Genomic DNA, 25,601 nt, shown 5'->3' with positions numbered 1-25,601 from the left:
ACAATAGAGATGTACCTGAAGTGTTATGTCACAATCTAAGCACACAAATGTCAGCAAGTGCAAATATGCATCTTTCTTTACCTTTATGTTCTGCAATAAACTAAAAAAACCCCAGATATTATCGAGTCACACATACTCATTTTACTCCTTTGTTCCCTCAAATTTAATCTGGACCAAAATTCGCACTTTTATTACAAATGGTTTTGTTTGGTTTTTAAGGGAAAAAAGGAAAACCTGCTTCCATTGTGCCAAGCCTGCTATAGATGGGCAGGAAATAATATGTGCAAATGTGGCTTATTGTGGTGTTACCAGAAGTGAGCGCCATGGTTTGATTGGGTAGTGTTTTACATTTTCTCCTTCATCCCATTTTGGGCTATTGTTTAAGTAGAGCTAATGTAGCCAAAGCTTTCCAAACTATTAGTGTAAATCTAGGGAATACCACTTAAAAAAAACCCAAACAAAACAACTCTAGCATTCAAGAGTAATTACCCCAAATATTGCTGTAGCATGGTTGTTGCAAGCAGCAGTCTTCATTATAAAATAAACTGCATTCTCTGGGATTGTTGCAGATTTATAACATTATAACAGTTGAATGATTTGTCCCATTTCATGTTACTCTTCCATCTGCTGGGACACTTCAGCACAGCAGCATCCAGGCGCAGTATGATACTTCTGTATTTTCAAGCAGCATACTGATTCAAATGCATGTATTCCCTCTACATAGAAACTAATCCGTGGAGACTCCCCTTGAGGCTATTATGCAGATTGAGAGCCCAAAAGCCTGGCCTGGCACCCATTCCGTCGAGGGGTGGAAGCAGAGCGGAGCAGCTGTGGTTGGAAACAGCTGGATTTGGCCAGCACAGTTACATAACCGCAGACTCGCATCCTCTAACGGCAGGCGTCTTCCAGAGCTCAAGTAACGACGATAATTTTTCCTAGGGGCTTAAGCAGGTCACGAATTTCTTCCTGCAATGAGCAAAAGGCAGTCTGAGGCGGCAGAGCCTGTCCCGGCATATTCTAGTAAGAGCTGCTCCTGAGAGGAGAGGTTGCAGTGGAGCAGCCAGGTGCTGTGCGGGACTGATAGTGAACAATGAAAAATATTTGCAAAGGCAAATGCTGTTACTTCGTTCTCGGTGCTTGGGGAAAAGGAATGCTCAGCCCAGCAGCATTCTCCTCAGCTTTACTTTCTGACTGCAAGCTTTGAGAAGTTTAGGGAAGAGCATCTGAGCGGTATCTAACAGGGAATTAGGCAGGGATGCTTGCAGAGAAAGGAGCAGGAGATGGGCTTTCATAATTGAAACAGAAAGATAAGGAAATATATACGTAACAGAAGAGTGGTGGAAAGGGAGCCCTGAGAATAGGCTTAGGAGCCAGGGGCTCAAACTTGATTTCTGACGTCTTGTTCTGTTGGATAAGTCTGATTTTTCTTATCTGTATAATGGGGGACATATTACTGATCTCTGTTTAAGGGGAGGTCTGAGAATTAATGGATGCTGATAGAGTGCCTGGAAGCTGAAAAATGCTGAGTATTACCACAGCAAATAGTAACCCCTTTGACTCATTTATGATCTTATTACCACCAAACGTCTCTCTGGCTTCCTGTCATTTCAACTAAGCCTCCTTCTGATCCTATTAAACACCAGGGGGAAGATCCTCAGCTAGTGTCAGTTGTCACAGCTCCATTGACTTCAATTATTTCTCTTGTACAACATATTTCATCCAAAGCACGGCAAGTATTTGAGAGATACTGGCCAATTAAGTGCCACAACCTCTACGGGAGGTACAGAGTCATACCACAGTTAGAGAAACTTCGAAAAGAAAGGTTAATCAACTTACCCAAGGCCAGGAAGAAAGCGTAACAGAGATAAGAAAATGGACCAAGAGTCGTGCTCCTAATTCTGAAAGCTGCCTTGGCCACGTTTTGCTCTGTGTATTGGGGTGGATCTGAAGCCACTATTCCAAGCTCTGCCTTTCTCAGGTTCTTACTGGTACGAGACAGAGCAGGACTCACTTCCTTTTCATGCTGTCATACAGTTTTAGTTTTTATCATTCTCATTTTATTTGAGGTATCGTAGGAAGAGAATTATGGAGGCTACGCATATAAAAGCTGATTCCTCAGCTGGTATAAATTAGAAGGACTTCCCAAAGGCAATGGGAATATGATGATTTATACCTGAGGATCTGGTCCCTAGGGCTTATTTCTGACTGAGTATGGCTATAAGATGCCTAGGGATTTTCAGCCTCCAGTCACTTACTTATGCACAGGCTTTCTGAAGCTGCGGGAAGCTAAACTGCCTACTGGTGGTGATTGCTTTTCCAATATATCACAAGCCAGGACTTTATCATCATATGTGCAAATGATTCTCACTAAGCTAGTTTGTGCCCTCACGCCTGCTGAAAGTCCAAAATGGCTGCATCAAATGGCGTTACTTAGAATAGCCCCAAGTGGAAATACTTCAAATATCCACAGTAACTCTGCTGTTTCTGAGATGGGATTTTTTTTTTCTGATGTAGGGAGTGTTTGTGCTCCTTCAGCATTTTATTCTGCAAATTTAGACCCTCTTTCAGGGAAGCTAGTGAATGCTGTGATAGTGGAGTTTAATTTATAAATAGCCAGCAGACGAGCACGAGGAGAGGCAATGAATAACTCACAGATGGAAGAGTTAGAGATCAGTTGTGACATAATGGCAGAGCAGCAGCGCAGAGCTGAGGAGCAGCACTTGGATGGGTCAGCACTCAAAGAGAATCCACAAGTACAGTACCTAGTTATACAGACAGTTTTAAAGTCCAAAATCAACTTGTTGGGTTTGTTTTAAAAAAACCCAAAACAAAACAACAAAAAAAACCCAACCACCAAAACCAACCCTCACCCTATGAAATTTGCAGCTTTGATGTAGTGCACATAGCGCCCAGCTTAGGAAATAATAGTATGTTACTGGTTTTGTGGTTTATTTTTTTAAAGCTACAAACAAGTTGAAGAGGAAAGCCTCTCGGAGCTATGGGAAACTAAATGTATTTATAAGCTTGAGATCTTCATTTCCTGAAGCAGCTTTAAATCTTGATAGTGTGCTGTCTTTGTACGCTGAGTTAAGACCAGATTATATCAAAATACCAGCTATTTATTATTTAGGTAAAGAATAACTGAATCTGAAATGTGCTGTGTTTTCATACTTTGGGGAAAAAAACCAATCCTATCTCTGTAAAGCTCATGAAGATATTCACATTGAAGTAAATATATATAAATGTGTTTTTACAGACATTTAAGTAAATGCGGGTCAGTTCTGGGAGAAGCCGGGTCTAAGAATTCACAAGAGCCCTGGAGGAAGGCCTGAAATATGTGGAGAGGGAAGCTGGGGAGGATAGATCAGTCCAGAAACTTGGATTGATAACCCGTGTAATTCCCTTCCTACCCCTCCACACACGTATACTTCAGAACTGAGAACTCGTACGTTCTGAAAAAAACTCTGCTGTCTAAAATCCTGGAAATTCTTTTTTCTTCATCCCTATGCTAAGGTTAGACATTACCTTGGGCTAGACTTTCCTGACCTTTTCACCAAACATATCAATATGAAAACACTTGGTCAGGATGCTTCACCTATGACAGGAGGTGAAGCTATGAAAAGGAGAAGGCTCCAACCTTCAACTCCAACCTGGAAAAACTGGTTTTTTTACTTCTCCCTTGTAGAAAACATGCTCCCTAGCAAGAGGAAAGGGAGATGCACACACTTGAGGTCAGTAGCCACATATGGGCTATGTGTTTGGTCTTCATGAGAACCTATATGAGGCATATGCTCCCTCTTGGAAATTTCTATCATGTGTGCTCTCCTATACCATCTCAGCCTAGATTTTTTCCACTGCCGCGGGAACCAGAGGTCTTGATTGCGAGGAGACGGGGAAATGCTGCTCCACCAGGAACCCAATGTAAGAGAAATCGGGAAGTTGTCCTATGTGCTTGATATGTCCAAACACCGACTTGGAAAATGTTGCCTGTCTGTTTGGAGGTGCTGTCTCCTTAAGAAAATAATGGTGTGCCATGGAGTGAGCAAAGTCCCTGTCCTCCAGAGAGTGGGCACAGGGTAGCTTCAGGTGTTGCCCATTTACCCCCAGTGAACGTGTAAAAGTGCCAGCATCCCTCTTAAGAGGTATAGAGCTAAGAGCAAATACACATTGTGAAGTGCTAGAATACTTTATTGTTAGGTGTAAAACCTGTTTCTGTTGACAAGTGCAAGCAGTCTTTACTGTTCACAGTTAACAGGACCCTAGGGATTTCCTTTTCATTGGAAGAATAAAAAAGGAAGAGAAAACATTTATGTACAAGCTAATACTTTTTGCTAGAGCCTGCACAATTTAGGCACAGACCTACTACAGGACACTGAAAGGCCAACTTTACTTCTACATGGCATTTTTGAAGTCTAAAAGCACTCCTTTTGCAACAGTATCTCAAAGACTTAGAACTGACCTGGTCAACCTGAGCCCATAGGAATACAGTAAACAGGTATCTGCTGTGTGAGCATACCGGGTCCTATATCACAAGCCTGGTGGGGTTCTGAGAACACAAAAATAAGGCTTACGTTTTTGACTAATTGAAATCAGTGCAACATCACTTTCTCAGCCTCCCCTTGTATAGCCGATGCCTCAGAGTTAAGTCCCGTATCCTTTCCTGGGAATTCCCATATGGGCCCTGACAATCTTCCCATCCAAGAGACCGAGACAGTGAAAAACTTGCTGGTATTGCTGTCCTGGCCTTGAGCAGAGGCATCTCCCTCAGGAGGATCCAGGATTGTATCCAGAAGATACCACTCCTTACCTCCTACTTTTTGGAAAAGGCAGGGGTATTGAGGCTTGGGTGGCTTGCAGTGGGCTGCTGCCAGCTGAAGGGGGCTGCTGCCTTCGTGTTACTGGCCTCCACTACCTCTTTGTAAAAAAGGTAAGGACACAGTCCTAAAAGAAGAATTTCTCGTATGATCACAGGCTAGATATTTGAGGGTTTTTTTCTGGCAAGGTCCTGCTAGAAAGGCTATAGCTAAGGAGAGAACCTTTTCCTTCTCCTATAAGAGTTATTTTCATCCTTGATGGTGCTACAGTGTTGTAGGTAACCTATGCTTATGGAGGTCTGTCCAGGTCCTTGTGTAGAGAGCTTATACTGGTTGCAGCTGCGGCTGGCCTCTCCAAAATCATGGTCTCTTGCATATCCCTCTGCCCAGCAAAGGGTATTTAGGACTCCTGCTGGTCATGGGTTGGTCCCTGGTGGATGGGAGTATCCTGTCCATCTTGGTCCTGTTTCAAATGCCGTTACCAACATGTCATACCTTGACGATGCGTCAAAGCTTTGGAAAATACACACCATACTTAAGAGGAAGAGGACGTGATGCAAGGACATGGTAGATGTGGGTCATTCTGTATGACCTGGTGGGGTATACAGGAGAGGCAAGCTTTCTCTTCGAGAGTTGTTCTCAGAGGAAATCCCTGGATCTCTCTGTTCAGGTAATATTTTTTGGTCAGGGAGAGGGAATGCTACGGGAGCTGCGTGCCACCTGGCTGGTTCGGTGTCACTTCTGACATTTAGCTAATATACAAATATGGTTCTCACTCTCATTTTTTCCAGTTCTAAAGAAATGTTAAAATGTATAAAAGCCATCATGTTATCATCAGTTTTGATGATAGCATTAAACAGTGTATTAAACCATTCCCTTCGGTGTACAATTCGTACCTCTTAGCCTGGAGGTGCATTTCTTATTAAAATGTCTCAGATCCACATATTGTGAAATAATATCCACTGAATTTCCCCCTTTTTATTTATGTATTTAAAAGAAGTCGGTAAGGGATTTGGGGAAACAAATGAATTTACTGCCTGGTAATAATGTAACATCATAAAAGGTACAGTGGTTATTATGAGAGTTATTTTCTAAGCGATTTTTAGGCATTTCATTCAAATTGGCTTTGAAATGAGCACTGTTCCAGATGGACTACAAACTATCTGAATGTCCCCAGGGACAGTATGTTGAGTTGGAGATAAGGGGACAGTAGAGTTGGAGGGTGCTTTAGAGAAGATTGGGCTGCAAGATTTCCTTTTTCTTCCAATCAAAACAGTCAAGATTTACAGAACTAGTGGTTTTGATTGCCTCAATTTTAATGATTCGAAACTGAGTTTAAAAACTGATTGCAGAGGGTACTGATTGGTCTTCTCCTGAAACTAAGGTTCCTATAAGGGTTCTCAGTTCAACATTCAAATATTGAGGTACCTAATGCCAAACTACTTTAAAACATCAGTCTGGCTGAACAGCTGCAGTGTTCATGTGGAGAGGGTTTAAGTAATAGTCATCAGTTCTGTTGTCAAACAGGGAGGAACTGCAAGCCCCAGAGAAAAAAAAGACAATGTGACAAATGGTCTGTGTTGGTGGATTTGCCAGAAGAGTTACATGCAGAGCTTATATAAACAAGCTTATATCTCGTGCCAGTGTGGGACAGAGATAGCCACTTAGCTGTACTGGGGAAAACCACCTTTTTTCTTGGTGTAAATTGTTATCTGTAACTGAGAGTTTTTCCTCAGAAGAGATGAGTCCTTTGCAGAGGTAGGCGAGAGGTGAATAACTCACCCAGCTGCAGCCATACAGGGATAACTTTCTTGTCTGGGCACTTCCACGCTCAGATTCCAGCAGCGCCCAAAGAACTGCCTGCTCAAGGCATCATTGTGGATCTGCAGAGGTTGTTCCCCGTGTATATTTGCCCTGCGTGATCTGGCCCTTACCAGGTACATGTGCAGTGTGGCAAATGGCTTAATATTTTTTCTCACATTCTATTTCCCTCTTTTATAAATCACTTATTCTTTTTAATTTAAAAGTTTAACAAAATATGACTTTTTGGCCTCTAAAGGTCTAGGATTCTAGGGTGTAGGTGATAAGCTTCCTATCCTGTTATCTGTGCTCTCTTTTGCTTGCTGTTTCTCTTCAGCACTGAGAATGTAATCAAAGTCACTGGGGCCCCAGTGGACCTCAACTTGTTGATTAGAATTGGATAAACTAGACAAATTCTGGTGGGAATGGAAGGCATTTATGATGACTACCTGGCATCTTCTCTGCCCTTTTTTATGTACTTGTCACTGTATTTTCCCACATCAATCTCATAAAACATTCTTTTGCTCATGCTTGAAATATTGATATTATCCTACAGCAAAGATAAAAGCACATCACAGAGCAATATGGCTCGGTGATAGAATTATCTGCAATACACAGAAATCTCTACTGATGTTTAGGGCTGGCATGGTATTAAACACATTACTTTTGCTGACAGGCATTTTCATTTCCTTGCATCATGCAGGTAGGGGAATTTGGAGAAAATCTAGTTTTCAGTCCTAGATTTGTTCAATAAAAAATGTAAAACAGAAATGGTGGTGGATATTGTAGCATCTCTTTAAATCAAAAGGAACTCACTGAAAGTCTAAATAAGTTTCAGAGAACACTGTGTTTTTATGTGTGTATATATGTGTTTGTATGTCTGTATTTACAAATATATTTATCTATATATAAGTATTTATATAAACCCTACAACTGTTCCATATTTAACAAATCTGAAAAGTCTGTGGACAATCCAGAATCAAGCAGTTAAAAATTAGTGTCAGTGAACTTCGTGCACCTTTAGCTTGGGCTTTAGATGATGCGATCTTTGGTAACATCTTTACTCAGTATTTCCCCCTATGACTTTCTCCCTATGCTGTGCTCAGAAAAAAAGAGCTTCTGGCATAAATTGGGGTCCGGTCTCAAAACGACTGCCTTGTAACATAGGATGCCCGCTTCAATTTTACTAAAGCGGGATGTGTAGCAAATGAGGCGGGGGAATCTTACAAGGGAGGGAGGCTTTTTGAGCAAAGCATTGGTTAAGGGGCATCTTGTTCTGTCTATCTCTTTTTCTTCCCCAGGGTTACAGTAAGATGCTGGGTAAGTTACTAAAAGCAATTTTTTCTCAGGCCATCCCTGAGTTACGTGTTCCTTGTATTCCCGTACCCAACTTGAAATCATATAGCTTGGATGGAAACAATATTGAGCCCTGAAAACAGCAATCAAGTCAGCACTAAATGTGCTTCAAATGTGTAAGGTGCCGTAAGGTGCTAAGCACTCTGTGTAATCAGAATTTGCAATCTGAAATTGCACGTTCAATACTAGTGGGCATTTTGACTTAATTCACCTGTTCCTCAGCTTTACATTTGTAAAATGAGCCCATCACCTCAGGAAGGTGTTGTCCAAAGTAATTAGTTTTTGCCAAACAGTCCAGTGCTCTGCTGAGTAGCACCGCAGAAAAGCCCATGTGGAAATAAATTACTACTCAGAGCAGGATTAGTATAGTGTGCAGGAGAAGGGGACACAAATGGAGCAATGAAGATAAAACATACTATCAAGTATGGGGACCTTCAACAGGCATTATTCTTCCTCTGTGCTGGATGAAGGAAAGGTCATGTCAAAAAGAGTAGCCCGTGATTGCGTAATTAGAGCACGTATCAAAACGTACACACATGAAAACCAGGGACTGCTTTTGTGCTGTATTTGTGCAGGAATTTATGCCTAGAAAACAACAACAGTAAAAATAGTAGTGGTTGCCGGTGGTAGGATGGGAGAGAATCCGATTTAATGGCTGGGGCCTGGGGCAGAGACTGCTCCACCCCAATGGTCTGTTCTGTCCCCCACTGCCTCAGCTCTGCTCTCTGCAAATTGGAGGTAATTAATACTTGCGTTCCATGTACTCTGTAGTACTAAAATCCTTTGGAATAGTTTGATACCATACATTGTACAAATATGAACTATTCCTATGTGGTACACAATTTATTTGTGGAGCTGTGGATTTTGGAACGGTATTTTCATATGTGTCCTGGTTTCAGCAGGGATAGAGTTAATTTTCTTTCTAGTAGCTGCTGTGTTTTAGATTTAATATGAGAGTAATGCTGATCATACATATTGTTTTAATTCTGGCAAAGTGGTGTTTACATTAGTCAAGGACCTTTTCAGCTTCCCATAGAAGCTGAGAGGGATCACAGACAGGACAAGCTATTCCATACCATAGAGGTCATGCTCAGTATATAAATGGGGATTGGTTGGAGGGCAGAAATCCGTGATCACTGCTTGGGACAGGCTGGGCAACCAATCATTGGGTGGTGACTTGTGTTGTATCACTTTATTTTGTATATTCTTTTACCATTCTTATTATTACCCTCTTCCATTACTGTTCTATTAAACTGTCTTTATGTCAACCCACAAGGTTTTGGTTCCCTCCCCACTTTTCTCCTTCCCCTACGGGGCAGGGGGGAGGTGTGGTGTGTGTGAGCGAGCAGCTGCATGGTCCTAGTTGCTGGCTGGGATTAAACCATGACAGTATTTTTTCGGGGTTATGCATTCACTGTAAAATCAAACTGAGTGTTCTGCTGCTGCACTGAATAGACCCAGAGCTGATCAGAGCATGCTGAGGTTTTCTTACACCGCTTGGTTTAGGGAGATCAGGTCTTCCACAGCCTAGAAGGCAGTAGCTTTGGAGCAGGAGACTCTGAGGTCTCTTCTAGCTCCTGCTACATAGTTAGGGATTCTGCACAAATCTGGTGTAAATTATTAACCAGCAAACTCTATATTTTCTGTAACTGATGAGGGATTTACAAAACTTTTGAAAACTTAGCTGAATGTAACCAAGTGTTTGTTTATGCTAGTATTTGTGGCTGCAGTGAAATTTGTTAATAGGCCAAATTAGCAAGCACGCAGAAAACGAGATGTCAGTGGTACTACATAATCTTGTTAGGCTGTTTCCCAAGGAAAAGCAGAGGTTTACCTGAATGTCTGGCACAAGTGACACAAAAAAATTAACCTTCACTAGCAGTGTGCCTTCTCGTTGCTAGCAAGCCACAAATTGTATTTAGTATGTGACTTACTGTAAATGCATACCCCTTGCTTGAGAACATCATGGAGGTGAATTATATACGGGCTGCTGGGATCACGCTGGCCAGGGGTTGTTATAGCTGCTTTTGCAAGGGGACCACTGAGGTTAAACTACATAGTTTTTGTAATTTAGTCTTTCCTGCTGGATATGACCTCAACTTTTCTTTCAGGTCTAAGTCTTGACAGTTAGAAAAAACCCTAACGCTTCCCTCTCATCAGAAAGTTAAGCATATTTGATCTGGTTAATTCCCAGAAGGTGAGAAAATACATATAATTTTACTGAGTTCCTTTTAGAGCACACGTACCAAAAGGGGGGACTCTTGTCACCATTTCCAGCTAGTCTGGAACCTGCTGCGTTTTGAGATCAACAGGAGAAGCGGTTCTTTTTCTCAGGAAGCACTGAATCAATTCAAAAGCTTTTAATCCTATCCAAAAGGAACAAGCCAGGTTATCTCCTGCCATCCCCTTGAATGTGCCAACCATGAATCTAATATATGAATATGTATACTCTACATATAAACACACCCTACAAGCAAAGGTTGATCCTGTGCAGTGGAGTTACGTTACCTTTTACATTACTGCTTGTTCTAGGCAGTGTTCAGGTCAGTACTATTGAGAGTGTTTCTTTGTGTGGCAATTTATATTGTGTGCAGGGTTCCAGGGGACAACGTCGGGGATCATATGGCTGTAGGTTGTGCAAAGCCACTGTGTACATCCATCATTTTCAAAGCAGCAGGAAAGCTCATTCTTTTTGCCAGGCTTTAGCTGCAGGAGCTTGGATGTGCCTCCCCCTCGGAGCTCCTGTTGTCCTGCCGCACAGGGAATAGTCAGCATTCGGTGCATCCGTTCTGCAGCTGCCTGGCAGAGCACCAAGCTTGAAAGAGGGCACGAGAAAAAGCATAACCCTGTTTAAAACTATTCAGGCTCATCAGCAGACTGTGGTACTGCAGAAGAGGAGAGGTAATATGGCTGCATAGTTCATCCTTATGCAAATAAGGTGCCAGCCAGCAACAGTGAAAAGGGACTGTTTCCTGAAATTGAGAAATGCTGCAAGCAGCAAGGTAAAGAGATGGCGTTACGTGTGTGCTACTCTTGCTCCTTATCCTGTTGTAGCCCATGAAACGGAGGCAAGGAAGGAAGAAAGAAAAGGGAAAGAGGCGGTCGGTCGCAGGAGAGGGGAGGCAGAGGAAAGAAGTCAGATTCCCAGGGGGGCGATTCGTTTTAGGAAAGCTAAGGCAGTGCGAGGGAGAGCACTGTTGCCTACCCAAGTTTTACCTAGATGAGAAGGCTAGTAACTAGCACTGGGGCCATGACTCTACTTTAACTTTTCATTTTCTCACTCCAAAGGCAAATAAATGCATATTTAAATGATCACAGCAGTTAAACACTGCTCCAGTGAAGTAGCTGTCTGTTACATCTGCCTAGCAAACACCTGGATGTGCCTCTGCAGAACAGAGATTTGGAAATGTTCACTGATCGAGAATTCTGGTTGTTTTTTTAAATGTGAGATGGTTTTTTATTGCTAGTGCATAATTTAAGTTTGAGGCCACTGGTGTCTGATGTGTATCTTAAAATCTGAGCTCCTGCAGGCACATGGTGTGTCATTTATTTTTTTCTGAAAGTAAGTTTTCTAGCTATGACAGACGAAAGCATGAAGAACGCACCCCCAGTTTCCCTCTCCCCTAAATACAAAAGGAAAAGGCAAATAAAACAAATGCTACTGTGTTAAAAAATAAAAGATAACCCTTTTTTGCACTGGAGGGGCCAGTTCCCAGATTTGGACTTCAGAGGCTGGTAGTTTTACTAGTCTGAGCTTCTGGATTGCAGCCTGGAATGGCTTTGTGAAATAACCTTTGTGAAACTTCATTTTTCCAGTGTAGAAGGTCTCTCTTGAGTTGGGTGTCAGAAGGGGCCTGAGATGGAGTAGGACGCAGTGGAATCATGTGCAGTGGTTGCTTGCCGAGGGTTCCTTTGCAGTGAACCCAAGGTTCCCCTTCTGCAATGCCAACTCTCCTAAATTCAGTGGCTGACTCTGCTCTTACAGGTTAAGTGGCAGCATTCGTGTAGATTACATATGTTGCCTGTGTTCTTGTAGATTATATGATGACTTGAAGAATAAGTTTTGTCTGATTAAATGTCATCCTATTTTGGGACCACACATCTTACTTGACAGTGGTGCAGGATACTGTAATGCATTAACACAGTTCTGCTCCTAATGCTGCATAATAACACCATTTTGCAGCAGGTTTTGTTGAACAGACCATACATAGGATGTGATAATTTCTTTGAACTCTGTACTTGGCTGCAGAACAAAATGGGATGCTTCTCTTGACACCTTTCTGGTAAGATTAGAAATGCAATCTATAGTCCAGTGCTCTTTTGTTTTTTTTTTTTTTTTTTAAACTGAATACACCAAGGAATGAGCCAGACCGACAACATAGGAGTGACCTTTGGGATGATGAAAGGACCACGGTTGGTTGTACTAAAAGGGAAGGAGCTGATTCATTGAGGCCACTAAGCACAGTCATACTCTGCAGTTCTCCTTAATTCTCCAGTCTGTAGACGAGCCAGTGCTGTCTGCCCTCATCTGTTATTGCACAGCTCCCATAACGATTTACCACACCACCCATCTTTCTCAGCATGGCATATCGACAAGAGTCATATCTATATGAGCAGCAGCATGGAAGCTTGAGCTGTTCCCACTCACCCCTTTTCAAATGAAGTTGTCCGAGCTGGTGTTTTGCCTCGGCATCACCTTCTCTGTGATGGTGCTGCAGTCTCTGGGGTCACAGCTCTTGAGAATTAGTCACTGTCTTTAAGTTCACACTAATAGAAAAGAACCAAAGCAATGAATATGCCTCAAATGCATTTTTTTTTAAAAAATGAGGGAGCCCGTCTGTTCTGTCACAGAAAGGCCCCTTAGGTCTGCTCATGCCCCAGCTGGAAGAGTTTTCAGCCTTGTCTTTACCTACGTGTTTACCCTCCTCATGGCTTCCTTGGGCAAAGCCATACCCTGCACTACGGTGAATGCTGCTGCAGGAGAACACCAGGAGCTCTGCTGTGGGTCACCGCAGTTGGCTGGCCCCAGGAATGGTGAAGGGCAGTGGTCTGAGAGAGCGTGCCTTTTTTAATTACAAAAAAAAAGAGCAATCCATTTTAGATATGGGAGAGAAAAACATTTGGAAAGCTTTTCACTTAACAAGGCTCTTCTGTGACATTTAGATGCATTTATACAAGTTAAAAAGGAATTTGGCACCTTCCCACCTCACTCAGCAGGCTTAGAAGAGGAAAAGCAAATAAAAAGACAAGATTACTTGATATGTTGCTTTGTTATGTTTGCATGAAGTGTTGTGCCCATTGATGTTGCCGGGGTACTATTACAGACCACAAAGGGCCTTGACAGAGGAGTCATATTCAGTCAGGTCCAGGGCTTGCTTTCTAATGAGGAAAGATAATTATCGTGCCAATCTCTGATCGCTTTTTGCTAGGCACATTTAATCTAAGGGAAGATAGGAGCATCTTCTGTCTAATACAGACTTGAGAGCAGGGCCAGCAGGTGTGACAGAGTAATCACTCTGAAGGATTTGTTCATTATTTCCCAGAAAGACAGAGGGGAAAAGTCTTCGTGTCACCATGTCTCTCTGTCTTCACTGCTCTTGAGTTCAACTTGTGAAGTTTGACTGTGGTGGCCCCACTTCTCCAAGCACCTTTAGATCCTATCAGAAATGCTCTTGACAAGCATTTATTACTGGGTTTGACAACCACGTAGTTTCTCTTCCTCCCCCCAGGCCCTTTTCTTTTGAAAGAGAAAATCTGAGGTGTGTTTGATGGGAACCTGATGATATGTGTTGTGCTCTGAGGCATCTACTCCCTTGGCTGTAGAGCTGCATGGGGATGGTTGTGTGCTTGCATACATTTTTGTACATTATGAAAGATCTCCATAGATGTGCATGCTACCTATCTGGGTTCATGTGCATGAATGTGCATGTCTTGTCTTTGAAGACACACAGGTGCCCATCCCAGGGGAGTATACAGATCAGCACGTGCTCTGGGAGATGTTTACTTTTATATACCTGAGCGCATTCATGTCTACAAATTTATGGCTTCTGATTATGTGGGAACTCTAAGACTACAGGGTCAGCTGGAGAATTTTCTTGAGAATTCTCTTGTGTCTTTTTGTTAGTTGCAACACAAATTCGTGGAGCTCCTGTTTTTGCACACTTCTTCATAACATAGATTATCTCACTGATCCTGTTTACCATTTGGTCCCACAGTCATACCAGAGGGGTTGCCACTGGCTTGGGAATAAGTGGCTCTGGCTAGTACTGTGTAAACTGATTTTGCCTCAGGGAAAAAGGCAAACAGAACTAGATTGTGAAATACAGCAACTTTAGGAAATTGCCTTTTCCTTTTGGGTGTTGCAGTTGTCAAGCAACTTGGTCAGATACAGAAGCTTGGAAACAGCTCCAGCTAATGCTCAAAGTGTAATTTCAGTAAGATTTAATTTATTCTATCTTTTACTTTACAGTCAGTTCTTTTATAACATCTCAGTGTTTTCTGTTTCCAACATGCCATAGGTTTCTGTAGTGGAGGTGCATATTGAACATGAAGAAAACAGGAGGGAGAGTTGCGCTTTAGGTGCTAGGGAAGTGAGTTTTGCATTTTAGCTGGATTACTCCAAGATCAGTAATGGAAAAGTTGGCAGGATTGCCTTGCTGGCTTTAGCTATCAGCACTGACAACTCATTGCAGTGAATGGAAGGGTACAGACCTCAGAAGCCTGCAGTTTTATGATACCTGCAGCTTATCACTGCATTGGTTTATGTATGGTTCAAGACCTTGTCTTTGTATACTACTAGATCAAGACCAGTATCTTGATCCCGTAGTCCACTGAATAGGCAGTTTCTCTTGCACTGTAGCAAGGTCCAGCAGCAGGGAAGAGGAACACCCTGACCTCTTTTGATTCATTCACACTATCCCCTACAGCACAGATTTCTCTAAACACGGGATGAGGCACTAAAGTCGCACTAAGGCTCTGAGGGGAGAAAGCTGTGAGTAAATCTTATTGATCCACATCCCCATGTCCAGCTGCTGAAACAACTGTTAAAACAGGTGTGTCTAATTCTAGCTTTTGAAACAGCTGGGCAAAGTGTTGGCTGCGTTTCAGTATCTTTTGCTTAAAGAGAAGGCAGGTGGCATTCTCTGAACATGCTGCTATTGAATTAGAGAGACCTATTAATATTGGTGAGTCAACTTAACTTAATTCTTTCAACCTGCTAACAAGAGCACTTTGGAAAGGATTGGAGAAGGATGACAGGGTACCTTGAATAAACCAAAAGGGAAAGAGATTGCAGTGTGTGTGTTCTAGCAACAGCAATTTAATCAATTTAGGTGCATCTGTGCTACCCGTCACTTTGCTGGCTGTTTGTATTTCTTTTGCTTGGGTGACCTGAGGCATGCATGTCCTAACTGTATTTTTTAAATGAAGGCATACATAATTGAAGTAAAGATTACACATGCACAAGAATAGGTATCTCTGAAAGAGAACATTAAAAAAGCCAACAACCCTGCTCTAAGTGATTTTGGCTTTTGTTGCAAAATCAAGCAGTCAAAATTGAGGCATGCTGGAAGTAAATGTAACATCTTCCCCTTTCTGCGTTCCTTTCTTTAACTGCAGGCTCATGTTATTGTGGACTCCTGATTTGTTCGTAAGGCAGAAACAATCATTAAGTGAAACAGGTTTGTATCATTAGAAAATTCTGTAGTCTTGTAAGACGCCTGTTTTAGTTGCTATAAAAATTAAGGTGTCTTTTGAATAATGAAGAGGAAGGAGGAGGTCTAGTTAGTAATTAAAGAATTTGAATGCCACCATGGGTACCAGGGTTGTGTTCCTATCTCTGTGGCAAGGTTCTAGAGTGATACTTTCTTCCTAAAAACTAGTGGGTACATCACAGAAGTGAGTGCTGGACAGCAGAAGTAATGGATTATCAGTGTATACTTTTATATTGGTCTCTTTGTGTCCCCACCAACAACGGTTTTGAAAGCTGATCACTATATGTACTGGACTTTGAACCCCACCCCCACCCCCCCCCCCAAAAAAAAACCCAAACTGTTAGAAAGAAGTAGAGGCGGTAAAGAGAAGATATTTTAAAAATGAGGCATTTTGTTCACATTCTTTAGCAGCATCTGATCGTGCTAAGGAGGGTATAAGTAGCATCTAGCTCCTCCAGATGTCAGCTATTTAGAGAAACACACACCAGAAGTTCTGTGGACAACAAATGACTGAATCCCACGCAGGATGCTCTTCTTGGCAAGAGAAGAAATGGGAGTGAGTGGGTGAGCCTGTGTGTGTTCCTGTGCAGGATGGGATGGGCAATTACAAAAATGGGAGGTAGAGAGGGAGAAAAATGAAGATGGATGGAAGTAAAAATATCTGCTAAATGCCAGCTGTCCTACTTGGATGGTGTGGGATTGTTGCCTGTGGTAGTCTCAGTGCTTTGTCTAGTCTTGATTTTAAACCTATAGATTCTTTTACCATGACTTATGTAACCTAAGCTACAGTAAGCTCTGTATAAACATCTGGATATGTATTATATTCAGTCTGTAACTAGCGACCTAAGAAAACCTGATAATGAGAGCGATTTGTTATGATACAGCTTGCTGGGAAAAAGCAAAACAAAACGATTAGACCATCCTCCGTTGAAAGCAGAAGCTTTTTAGGGACATATTTCTCTAGATGAAAATTTTATTAATAAGTTGCTTAAAGCTCTTCTTTTTCTTTTTCTTTTTTTTCTTTTTTTTTTTTTCCTGGGGACGGATCAAAGAGTCTTATAGAACCCACAAATAGCCAGATGGTTTGGGGGCTCCCCTCAGATGCCACCTATTTCCCCAACAGAATTTGGAAACCTGCTGTCATACCAATTTTGAAATTTACTTTTGCATGTTTTCCTGCTACCTCGAATGCATTAGATAATTTATTTATCTTTCCCATGCAATTTCTGTTTGGTGGTTGGCTCTGACACCAAATCGATGCTTGCGAATGGGGAAGAGCGGCAGTCTCCCTGCCTTTGTGTTCTAGCCGGTCTTGGTCCTGTTGCCACTGCTAGATGAAATCTCACATTTCCAGTGGAGAGTAATGCTTGATCCAAGTGTCACAGAATTACTCACCTTTGGAGGTTTCCTTCTGGTGCTGCTATTTCTGTCGCCCTTTAACTGAAACATGCTTCATTACCATATACAGATCTAAGACACTGCATTACCCATCTCTCATACCATACTGTAGCTCTGGTATTCCTTTTACAAAAGGTTTCTTGCGATACAACCCATAGTGAGAAGCTGGCTGTACTAGTGTGGAAATACAGTGTCATTTTAGTCTGCATTTCTAAGGAAGTGTCACTTCTGCAATCACTCTGTCTGGCCATCGCCCCTTTGGGTGCCTGGCCAGCAAGCACGACAGTTGACAAGAGCGTTGGAGACCCAGAGATACTGAATTCCTACAAAACTTGTTCCTCGTCCCTGATGAGGTGTATGGGCTGCTCCACCAGCTGGTAGACTTGTAGCTCTGAATCTGCCACAGCACAGGCTGCCTCTTCCTTGACCAAAGCAAGACATGAGGAGGGAAGGAAATGAGAGGTGTTACAGGGGGGTACAGAAATATGACAAAAATCTGAGCACATCAGAAGAGGGAGTGTGAGAGAACGTGGCGGGGACTGAGGGTGATGTGGTGACGTTATTATGGTGAATATGGGGGGGGTGGCAAAGGGGAAAGATGAAGCCTCATTTCCTACTCATTTATTTCTATAGTTCTGCTGCTTGTAGAACAACGTGTTTTCAGGTAGCCAGGAATATCAGATGCCCTCTTTTTATCCGCCTGCTGCTACATTTCTGAGGATTACGTCTAGTGTAGGGGCTGGTAGTGGGTAAGAAGCTTCTCAGTGCAAGAAAAGGTGTTATACAGAGCACCTGTGTATCTGCTTATTCCGTTGATCACATACTGCTTTCTGTCTCTTTGGGGGATTTTTGGAAGCTTGTGGTGTCACAGAATAGCTACCTTCTGATTTCTGTGCAGGAGGAGATCAGAATGCACAGATAAAGAAAGAAACAAAATGATTCAGAGTTAGTCATCCTGAAGACCACTCGGATTTCTTTCATCCTCACAGTACCCACCATACTTCTGGCAGTACCCTGGAGGAGTCAATGACAGACTGCGTGTCGCCATCCTGAGTGCTCACTTCTGGTGACTGATAAAAAGGGGAGGGGGGCGATGCATGGCATCTAGTTAAAACTGTGCAGACCTAATTAGAACTAAGAAGGAGGTGACTTAAGGGATGAATTGGTCCAGGGTGTGGATGGCTTTTGTATGACCAACTAGAAGTTCAGAAGGGAGGAAAAAAAGTGTGATTCTTCAAGTGAGCTCCCTCTATGCAGACATTTCCCTATTTTCCCCTTTTCTGGTTTCTTCTGTAGTTGTCCCTGGCTGATAGTCTGAGAAAGAAATAAAGAGGCTGCAGAGAGAGAGAAACAGAAACATGTGTGTGTGCATGCACATGTGTTTGTATGCATCTGACTACTCTAAATGTAATCTCTGCATCCCTATCGTTGGCTTTTCCCTTGGCACTTTACAGTGAGTAGCTGGAGTTTTTTGTCTGTCCTGTCCAATAAATAGCACATCCCTGCTGGATGTAGTTTACGTCTTGTTTGTTATAAACAGGCTATCAGTGAGAGAGTGTGTTGCTCTTTCCCCTTCTTTGTTTCTAATTCCTAATTTTCACAGTTGCTGCGTGCTTAAAGCCCATGTACTCCTGATATCTGCGCTTGCTCTGGTGTTAGCGTTTGCAGCTCCAGTGGGATTTTATTGCTGCTGGGTGCCTCCCCCTACACAAATTCCCTCCCATTTTGCTCAGAGACGAGGGTAATGGGTAAAGGGAAGTGTTCAGTTTGAGGAAGCAGGCTTTTTGCATCCACGTGACTAGCACAAACACTCTTTGAATTACAGGCAGGATAGAGGATTTGACAAGACAAGGGAACTGCTGGTGTCTCAGGAGACCTGAAGCACTGGAGGAGCTTGTGTGGGTGGAGTGGAGTTTGAGCCCCTGGGGAACATTAGGAGAGTGAGGTGCTTCACAAGGAGAGAGTTGTTTTTAAAGCAGTGCATGCTCCTGACGTTTATTCTCACTATTGTGCTTTTGCTGAGCTTCTCTGCAGGAGACCGAGTGTCCCACTAAGTCCTCTCATCAGTTGCCACAAATGGACCTGGAGTGTATTTTGCTTCCATCTGTTTGATTCGTTTGTGTGGGTGTGTTGCATGCCTTCAAGCCATGGCCTGTCCTCAGGAGTATTAAATATATCGGCAGGGAACAGCTGGTTGATGCTGTACTGCTACCCATCCCATCGTAATGCTACAGAGACCTAAGCTGCGTTTTCTGAAAGTTGTAAAACCTTCTAAAAATCTCAGTGACAGCTGAGACAACAGCTACTGTCCTTGATGGTCTTAGATGCAGAAGAAGAGGTGAGATGAAGAGAAGGATGAGAGAAGTTGGAAGTGATGCTGGCTTGTTGTCTTCCGTATCCAATTTCCCTTTTCATACCTGATGTTTTCATGTTACTTTCACTCTCCCAAAAGTGAGCTCTTCAACTGCTAACACCGCTGCTTCTCTTGTTCTTTTTTCCCAGCCATGTTTCTTGTGTATTCAGCAGGATGCCCTGCTTGTTTGCATCCCTTATGCTTATCTTGTCCTTTGTTGCAACTTTTTATAACTCAGATGCCTTCTATGAGCAACTAACCACGTCTGCCTTGTTTGCCTGTTTGGTGGTCATGTTGCTCACGTACTTAGTGAAATGCTTATATATACCATTACAGTGTTGCAATATGTTATATACTGCTGTGAGTTACAATATTTTAGTATGTTTCTATCCAGGCACAAGGGAAGCTAATATTAATTATATCCTGATTAATGCATTGGTAATTTATAGGTGTCACAAGCTACTTTTTGACTACAGCAGATTCGTGAAAAGGAAAAAAAAATAAAACCTGTTGATAAAGTTGAGCACTGGTATATATTTCTTCCAGAGACATTGATTCTTCATCATTGCAAGTTAGACAACATCACCAAGAATGTTGTAGCTAAAGTTTATCCTGCCTTGGCACAGAGAGATGGACTAGATAGCCTCTTGACGTTCTTGGCTGTCTTGTCTATTATGAGCCTGGTTACTTGGAAGGAAAAAATTCATTTCTACTGTGGTGGAGAGCAACTGGACTGTATACAGTGTACCACCCTGTGCAGGTTGTGTAGCACAGGCACCGCATGCAAAAATAGCTGTTTCCTTTGGGTGAGGAGAAGGCCATCTAATGGTCTTATTGTTCGTTATGCCTGAGCCGGTAAGTTCGTTTGCCACAGACTGTGCAGCATGGGCTCTTTCAGGGTTAAAAGCAGAAGAATTGTTCCCCACAGAGTCTTCTTTTGTCCTTCCAATTTTTTAGCTTTGGCTGCTCTGACCTTCTTTTTCTCTTCATCTTCTGCACACTGACAAGGTATACATCTTAGGAAATTACACCTACCAGCAGCTCCCACATGAGCAGGCTTGGCCGCAGGAGACGTTTCACTCTTTGTTTGGCTGGCGATGAGACACTTGTGTCATTGAAAGATTTTCCCCCTACATCTTTCTTTGCTTTTCTTTTAATTCTTTTTTTGGCGGTCGGGAGACTACAGCAAACACCAGTCACCTGGCAGTTATTGCTGCAAGACGAACAGGTGATTACAGGCAAAAGCCAGGCAAGATGATCGGTGGAAGAGAGAAGAGAAGCAGAGGGGAGCCTGTGCACAGTGCCTATTAGAGAGCTCGCTTTTCATTAGCACAGAAGCCAGTTTAAAGGAGCAAAAGCAACAGTTTTTCCAGCTTTTCCTTTCTGTGTCAGACAAGATTTCTTTGAGTGCAAATGGAAAATAGAAGTCTCCTTTCTGCTCTCATGGGGAAAAATTAAAATAGTTCCATATTTATTGCAGCAGATATTTTAACTCCGTCTATTCCTTGTCTCTTTCTACTTTAGCCTTTCAGGTACTATTTAAGTTTTAGAACTCAGAGCTCTTCAAAAATAATTTTCCTAGCTCTTTTCTTCCACGCTAAGAATTCATGACATAAATGTTAGTTCTGCAGTGCTAATATTTAGCACTAGTGTGTCAGGTGCTGGACTGGCAGACCTTGGAGATCTAAATCTAGATCTACAGAATAGATACAGCGAAGATGGCAGTAGGTCACACGTCCTCCTCTGTGATCTGCTGGTGTGTCTAACCTCTTGCTGCTGTGAGAGTCACTAAAGGCAAGGGATTGCAGCAGCGTGTTATCCTAGGCGAGGCTCACACCTAGGCTGGAAACAGGCTGTTCACCTTAGACTTGCCAACACTGATTCCAGTCGCAGGGAGAGCAAGGTACACATATATTTTTGCTTCCATAAACATAGTAGCTACTTGCATCCATAGCATCAGTTGCTAGGAGTTAGGCTAGAGATTAATTGGGCTCAACATAAAATCAGGCTAATTGCAGAGTTGGTTACTAAGTCATCTACCTATAAGAGGGGGCTGTTACGAATGATGGAAATTAGTTCTTGGCACATGCTACAGGTCACTACCATTTTATTCTGGTATCATTAGTGAACCGTAGGTAGTAGAGGTACTGAACTATGAATTCTGTGACAGAAATGTTAGAAAATTAAACCATCAGGCTGCTTTTCTTCATTGGTGATCTAATAACTATCTGAGGTCGAGCAGTGGGCAACCTTCATTTCTTCAAACTTGGCCAGTCTTTCTGTGTTTCTGTAATCTTTCTGAGTATGAACAAACCTTTGGTAAAAAGTCACGTTGCCTGAAATGATAGAAGTAGAAGCAGGTCCCTTTTCTCTGCCTGACAAGATATGAGCAGCTGCCATCGAGCCCAGCTTCTACTGAGAGTAAAAGGGACGGATGCAGCTACAGCTTTCCTGGAGGAAAGAGCTCTGCAGCCACACAAGATCAGTTTTCTCTTGTGAGATGAGAGTCTGCTTGTCAGCACGGTGCTGATGGGCAGACTAGAGCCTGCTTAGCCCTCTTTGATAAAGTACTGCAGGGGCAGGGATTAAAGTGCTTGTGAGACAAAAGGGGAGATGGTGGGTACTTGAATAACAGGAGCTCCTCATGATGGCTGAAGTAAGCCAAACCTAGGCATCCTTCATTTAAGGAAAAACACATTCATAATTACTGTGCTGGTAGAGGGTCCAAAGCGTGAGAAGGATCTTGTCCTAATTTCTGAGGCAGCTTTAGGAGAGAGGATGCTTGCTGGTGTCCTGTGCAGGTAGCCACTCAGCAAAGATTGAAAGGAGGCTTACAAGCTCAGGGCTGAAAGCAGTTGCACTAGTCGCTCCTGCGTGAAGCCACTGTTGCCAGTGTCTAAGCCTTTTCATTCTCTTAGGTTCACAGACTAGCAGACTTAAGCCCAAAAAGGTACTGTTTGCTCATAAAGCTGGTCCAGCATACGTTGGCTCATGCCTTTCCAGCAACTCTGTAAGCTCTCTGGGGAAGGGACTCTCTGCTTCTGTTAGTTTACATAGTGCTGAGTACACTGGATTGTCCTTTATACATTATCTAGTAAACAGGACCAATTCTAACATGTTATAGTCAGTTTGCATTAGCAAATTCTGACGTTGCCTCTTTCCCAATTATAATTGATTAATGTTTATCAAAACAAGGTATAATGCTGTATTTTGCATGTGTCCACACTTGTTCTTGCTTGTTTCCACTAATATAGGACTGTAGGTGGGAAATTTCAGAAAATAAAAACTTGAACTTTGCAACTTGAACTGGCCCTTAAATTGGACCCTTTACAGAACTGAATATGTGTCCTTCATCTTCTGTCAAAGCTCCCAGTGGTTACTATTGCGTTTGGCTAACTTGCTGATAGCCCAGGCTAACTGGTTGTAATCGGCTTGCATTTCTCTTCTCACAAATGGACATCAAGGGTCAGATCTCCCTTCACTGATGTCAGTCAACTGCCTCTGTTGAATTTACTCACCCTGACATAAATGAGAACAAAACTAGGCTCCAAAGCTTCTGTGTTAGTTGCTTGTGGCAAACTGGTCCCTTGAAGCCGAGCTGAAAAGAGAATTAGACCTGCCCTGTGTCACTGGTAATGTGTAAGGCATATGCCTCAACTGTTGTAGGTAACTGGACTTACTGGATGCTAAAAGAAAGCACAGAAGCCCTAAGAATAGATTGCTCTTTTTTTCAAATGTAGAGAATAAAACTGAGAACTACAGAGACTGCAGCGAGTTGGTTATATGCAGAAAAAGTACTGCATAGCATCAGCTGTGTGCGTGGTCTTCAGCCCTGTCGTGGAGCAACCCTTCCTTTTCCCTCTGGATGAGCAGGCACTGATAATTCTTTGGCGCTGCTGGGTCTTACCCGCCTCTCGAGGCTGCACGCAGAGAGGCAGTGATGACAAGGACAGTGAGGCACCAGGGACTAGTCTCAGAGCAGTTAATTCTGCTGGCAGTGCTGAGGAACTTACCAGCTTTTTGGTCACTGCTGTCCTCAGCAGTATTTGAAGTAGCTTGCTAAAGACAAAAGACATAGGTGTCTATATGCCAGTGCCAAGCTCTCTACAGCATGCAATTCCCTCTATAGTTTATTTTATTTTATTTGAGACTCTATTTTAAGTTCACGAGTGGAACCTGTTCTCGCCCTCCTCCTTGTTCTTGGAAAAGTACATCCAAAAAAGAAAGAAAAAAAAAAGAATGGGACTGTTTTGAACCTTGAGAGAAACAGTTCAGTCTGGGAAAAGCTTTTGGGTGACAGGCTGTTCTAGCTGACCTTATTCTCTTAACCTTATTATACAGCGATTGTACCTCGTTAGCCTCTGCTGGGTGGAGCCAGAGCTGTCATCTCTCTGGCACTCACCCTGTATTGCTAAAAGCTAGCGGAGATTCCCCTTTGGATCCAGTTTGAGAGATCTGTGATTTTAGAGCAGAGCTGACTTTTTCAGTTCGGAGTGCAGCAAAGTAATTAACAGCTAAGATCTAATAGGAAATATAGAGAGACTTGTACTTGCTGACACAAATAAGGTAGAGTACAAACTTTTCCTGGGCTTGAAGCCAACTGGCTCTCTTTCTGGGATTCTAAAACTCAGAAACAATTGCTTTATTATTTCTCATTTCTGCAGAACATGGTGGCCCTCTGCTCTTTTCATAAAAGAAATGGCTATGTAAGAAATACAACTACTTTTCTCATATCTGTAGGGAGCAACTTATGATGGGAACCGTTATCCTTTAAGGCACCCATCTCTGTTCTGAAGATGGAAGGGCATTTAGGAAGACTGTATGTTTACCTAGATGAACTAAACTAATAGGAAAATAACAGTGCCTCTTTTGAAGTAAATCTGGTGGGAATAATCTTGTTGAAACTTCACTTCTGACTATAAACTTCCTCTTGCCACCCAAGAGGGGAAACTGCAATTGAAATCTGCCCTTTTCCTGCAGTGGTGCTGCTAAATAAATGAGTCACCTGTGAATTACAGGGCAGTAAATACATCCACCGACACCTAATAAAGCAAGGCAGAGTGAAGTTCCAGTACTTTACGGTGTCACCGGAACCCTATGATGTATTTATAGCCAGCTTCCCGTTTTTCCTTTTTTTTTTATTTATGTTGTACTCCTACAGTTTGGCTTTCTTGGCCTTTCTGCTTTTTGCCTAAGGCGGTCTACCCAATGGTTTGCAGCGAAGGAAGGTTGGAAGGCAGAAGTTAGACAAGACGACTCCGCAGCACAGGGATGACACACAGCAGCTCTCTATTTCTCCTGTTCAGGGAGTACCGGGCATTTTCTGTCTCTGGCCAGGGCAGTTTGAAGTGATGCTCATCTCCTTTGTACATCCCCTACACTTAAGCTGTGGGGAAGTGTTGGTGGCAGATTGAGTGGGGAAAGGATCAGTGATTTGTTTTGGAGCTTAGTAATTTATTGTCCATGGAGGGCTGCCTCCCGCAGCAGCCCAAGAGGTACCCAGCATCAACAGGGGCTCAAGTACGGCATTACTGTTGTTGAACGCTGATGACTACCTGTGTCTGAAATTTATTCAGAACAGATTCCCTGTATTTTACAAATAAGCTATTCAGTGATATGTATTTAGTACAAATCCTTCCCCCTTTCCCCTTAATCAAGTCCCCTACGGTTTAACTACATGATAAATATTTCCACTTTGTCTATGGTCTGGGTGAAAGTCAAGACTTCTGTGGCGAGGGATTCAAGGTGGATACCAGCAGCATCCTCCTGGGTCGGAGGATGCCTTTCAAGAGTGATATGCCAGGTTATATTCCCTCTCTTCTCCCAAGTACAGTTAGGATAAGGGGACAGCTTCCTCTTGAAGACAGGATCCTCCTGGGTATCCCATCACATACATGGCAGGAGCTCCAGCCTCCTCAACAAAACTCAGGGCTAGGAACAGTTGTCTTGCACAGATAAAACTGCTCTGTGCCCTGTGCATGGCAGTGCAAATCTGCCAGCTAGCAGGCACCTGCGCCACAGGTTCCTCTCCCCCATCTCCGGCTGTGTGCCTTGTTGTGAGGAAGGCTGATATTCACACTTTAAGGCTAACAAATGGCCACCAAATCAGTGAAACGTTTATACTAACAGCATGTACTTGTTGGGATGGAGAATCTTGGTGTCTGTTCT

The 25,601-nt window shown here is 42.8% G+C and overlaps 1 protein-coding gene and 1 long non-coding RNA gene across 29 annotated transcripts in view; one reads left to right on the top strand and one right to left on the bottom strand.

Annotated features, from left to right (window-relative positions):
- NRXN3 (neurexin 3) overlaps positions 1-25,601 on the top strand; it is a 1,025,535-nt gene that overhangs the window by 618,592 nt on the left and 381,342 nt on the right. The gene's annotated exons all lie outside the window — the stretch shown is intronic.
- Positions 1-25,601, bottom strand: part of LOC134515717 (uncharacterized) — a 35,714-nt gene that overhangs the window by 7,970 nt on the left and 2,143 nt on the right. Inside the window, exon 2 of the long non-coding RNA XR_010071085.1 lies at positions 12,619-12,737. This is a non-coding gene — a long non-coding RNA (uncharacterized LOC134515717). The remainder of the gene's footprint in view (positions 1-12,618; positions 12,738-25,601) is intronic.

This window comes from Chroicocephalus ridibundus, chromosome 4 (assembly GCF_963924245.1).
Source record: "Chroicocephalus ridibundus chromosome 4, bChrRid1.1, whole genome shotgun sequence".
Lineage (NCBI taxonomy): Eukaryota > Metazoa > Chordata > Aves > Charadriiformes > Laridae > Chroicocephalus > Chroicocephalus ridibundus.
The sequence above is the reverse complement of the archived record's forward strand: the minus strand, read 5'-3'. Positions and strand labels throughout refer to the sequence as shown.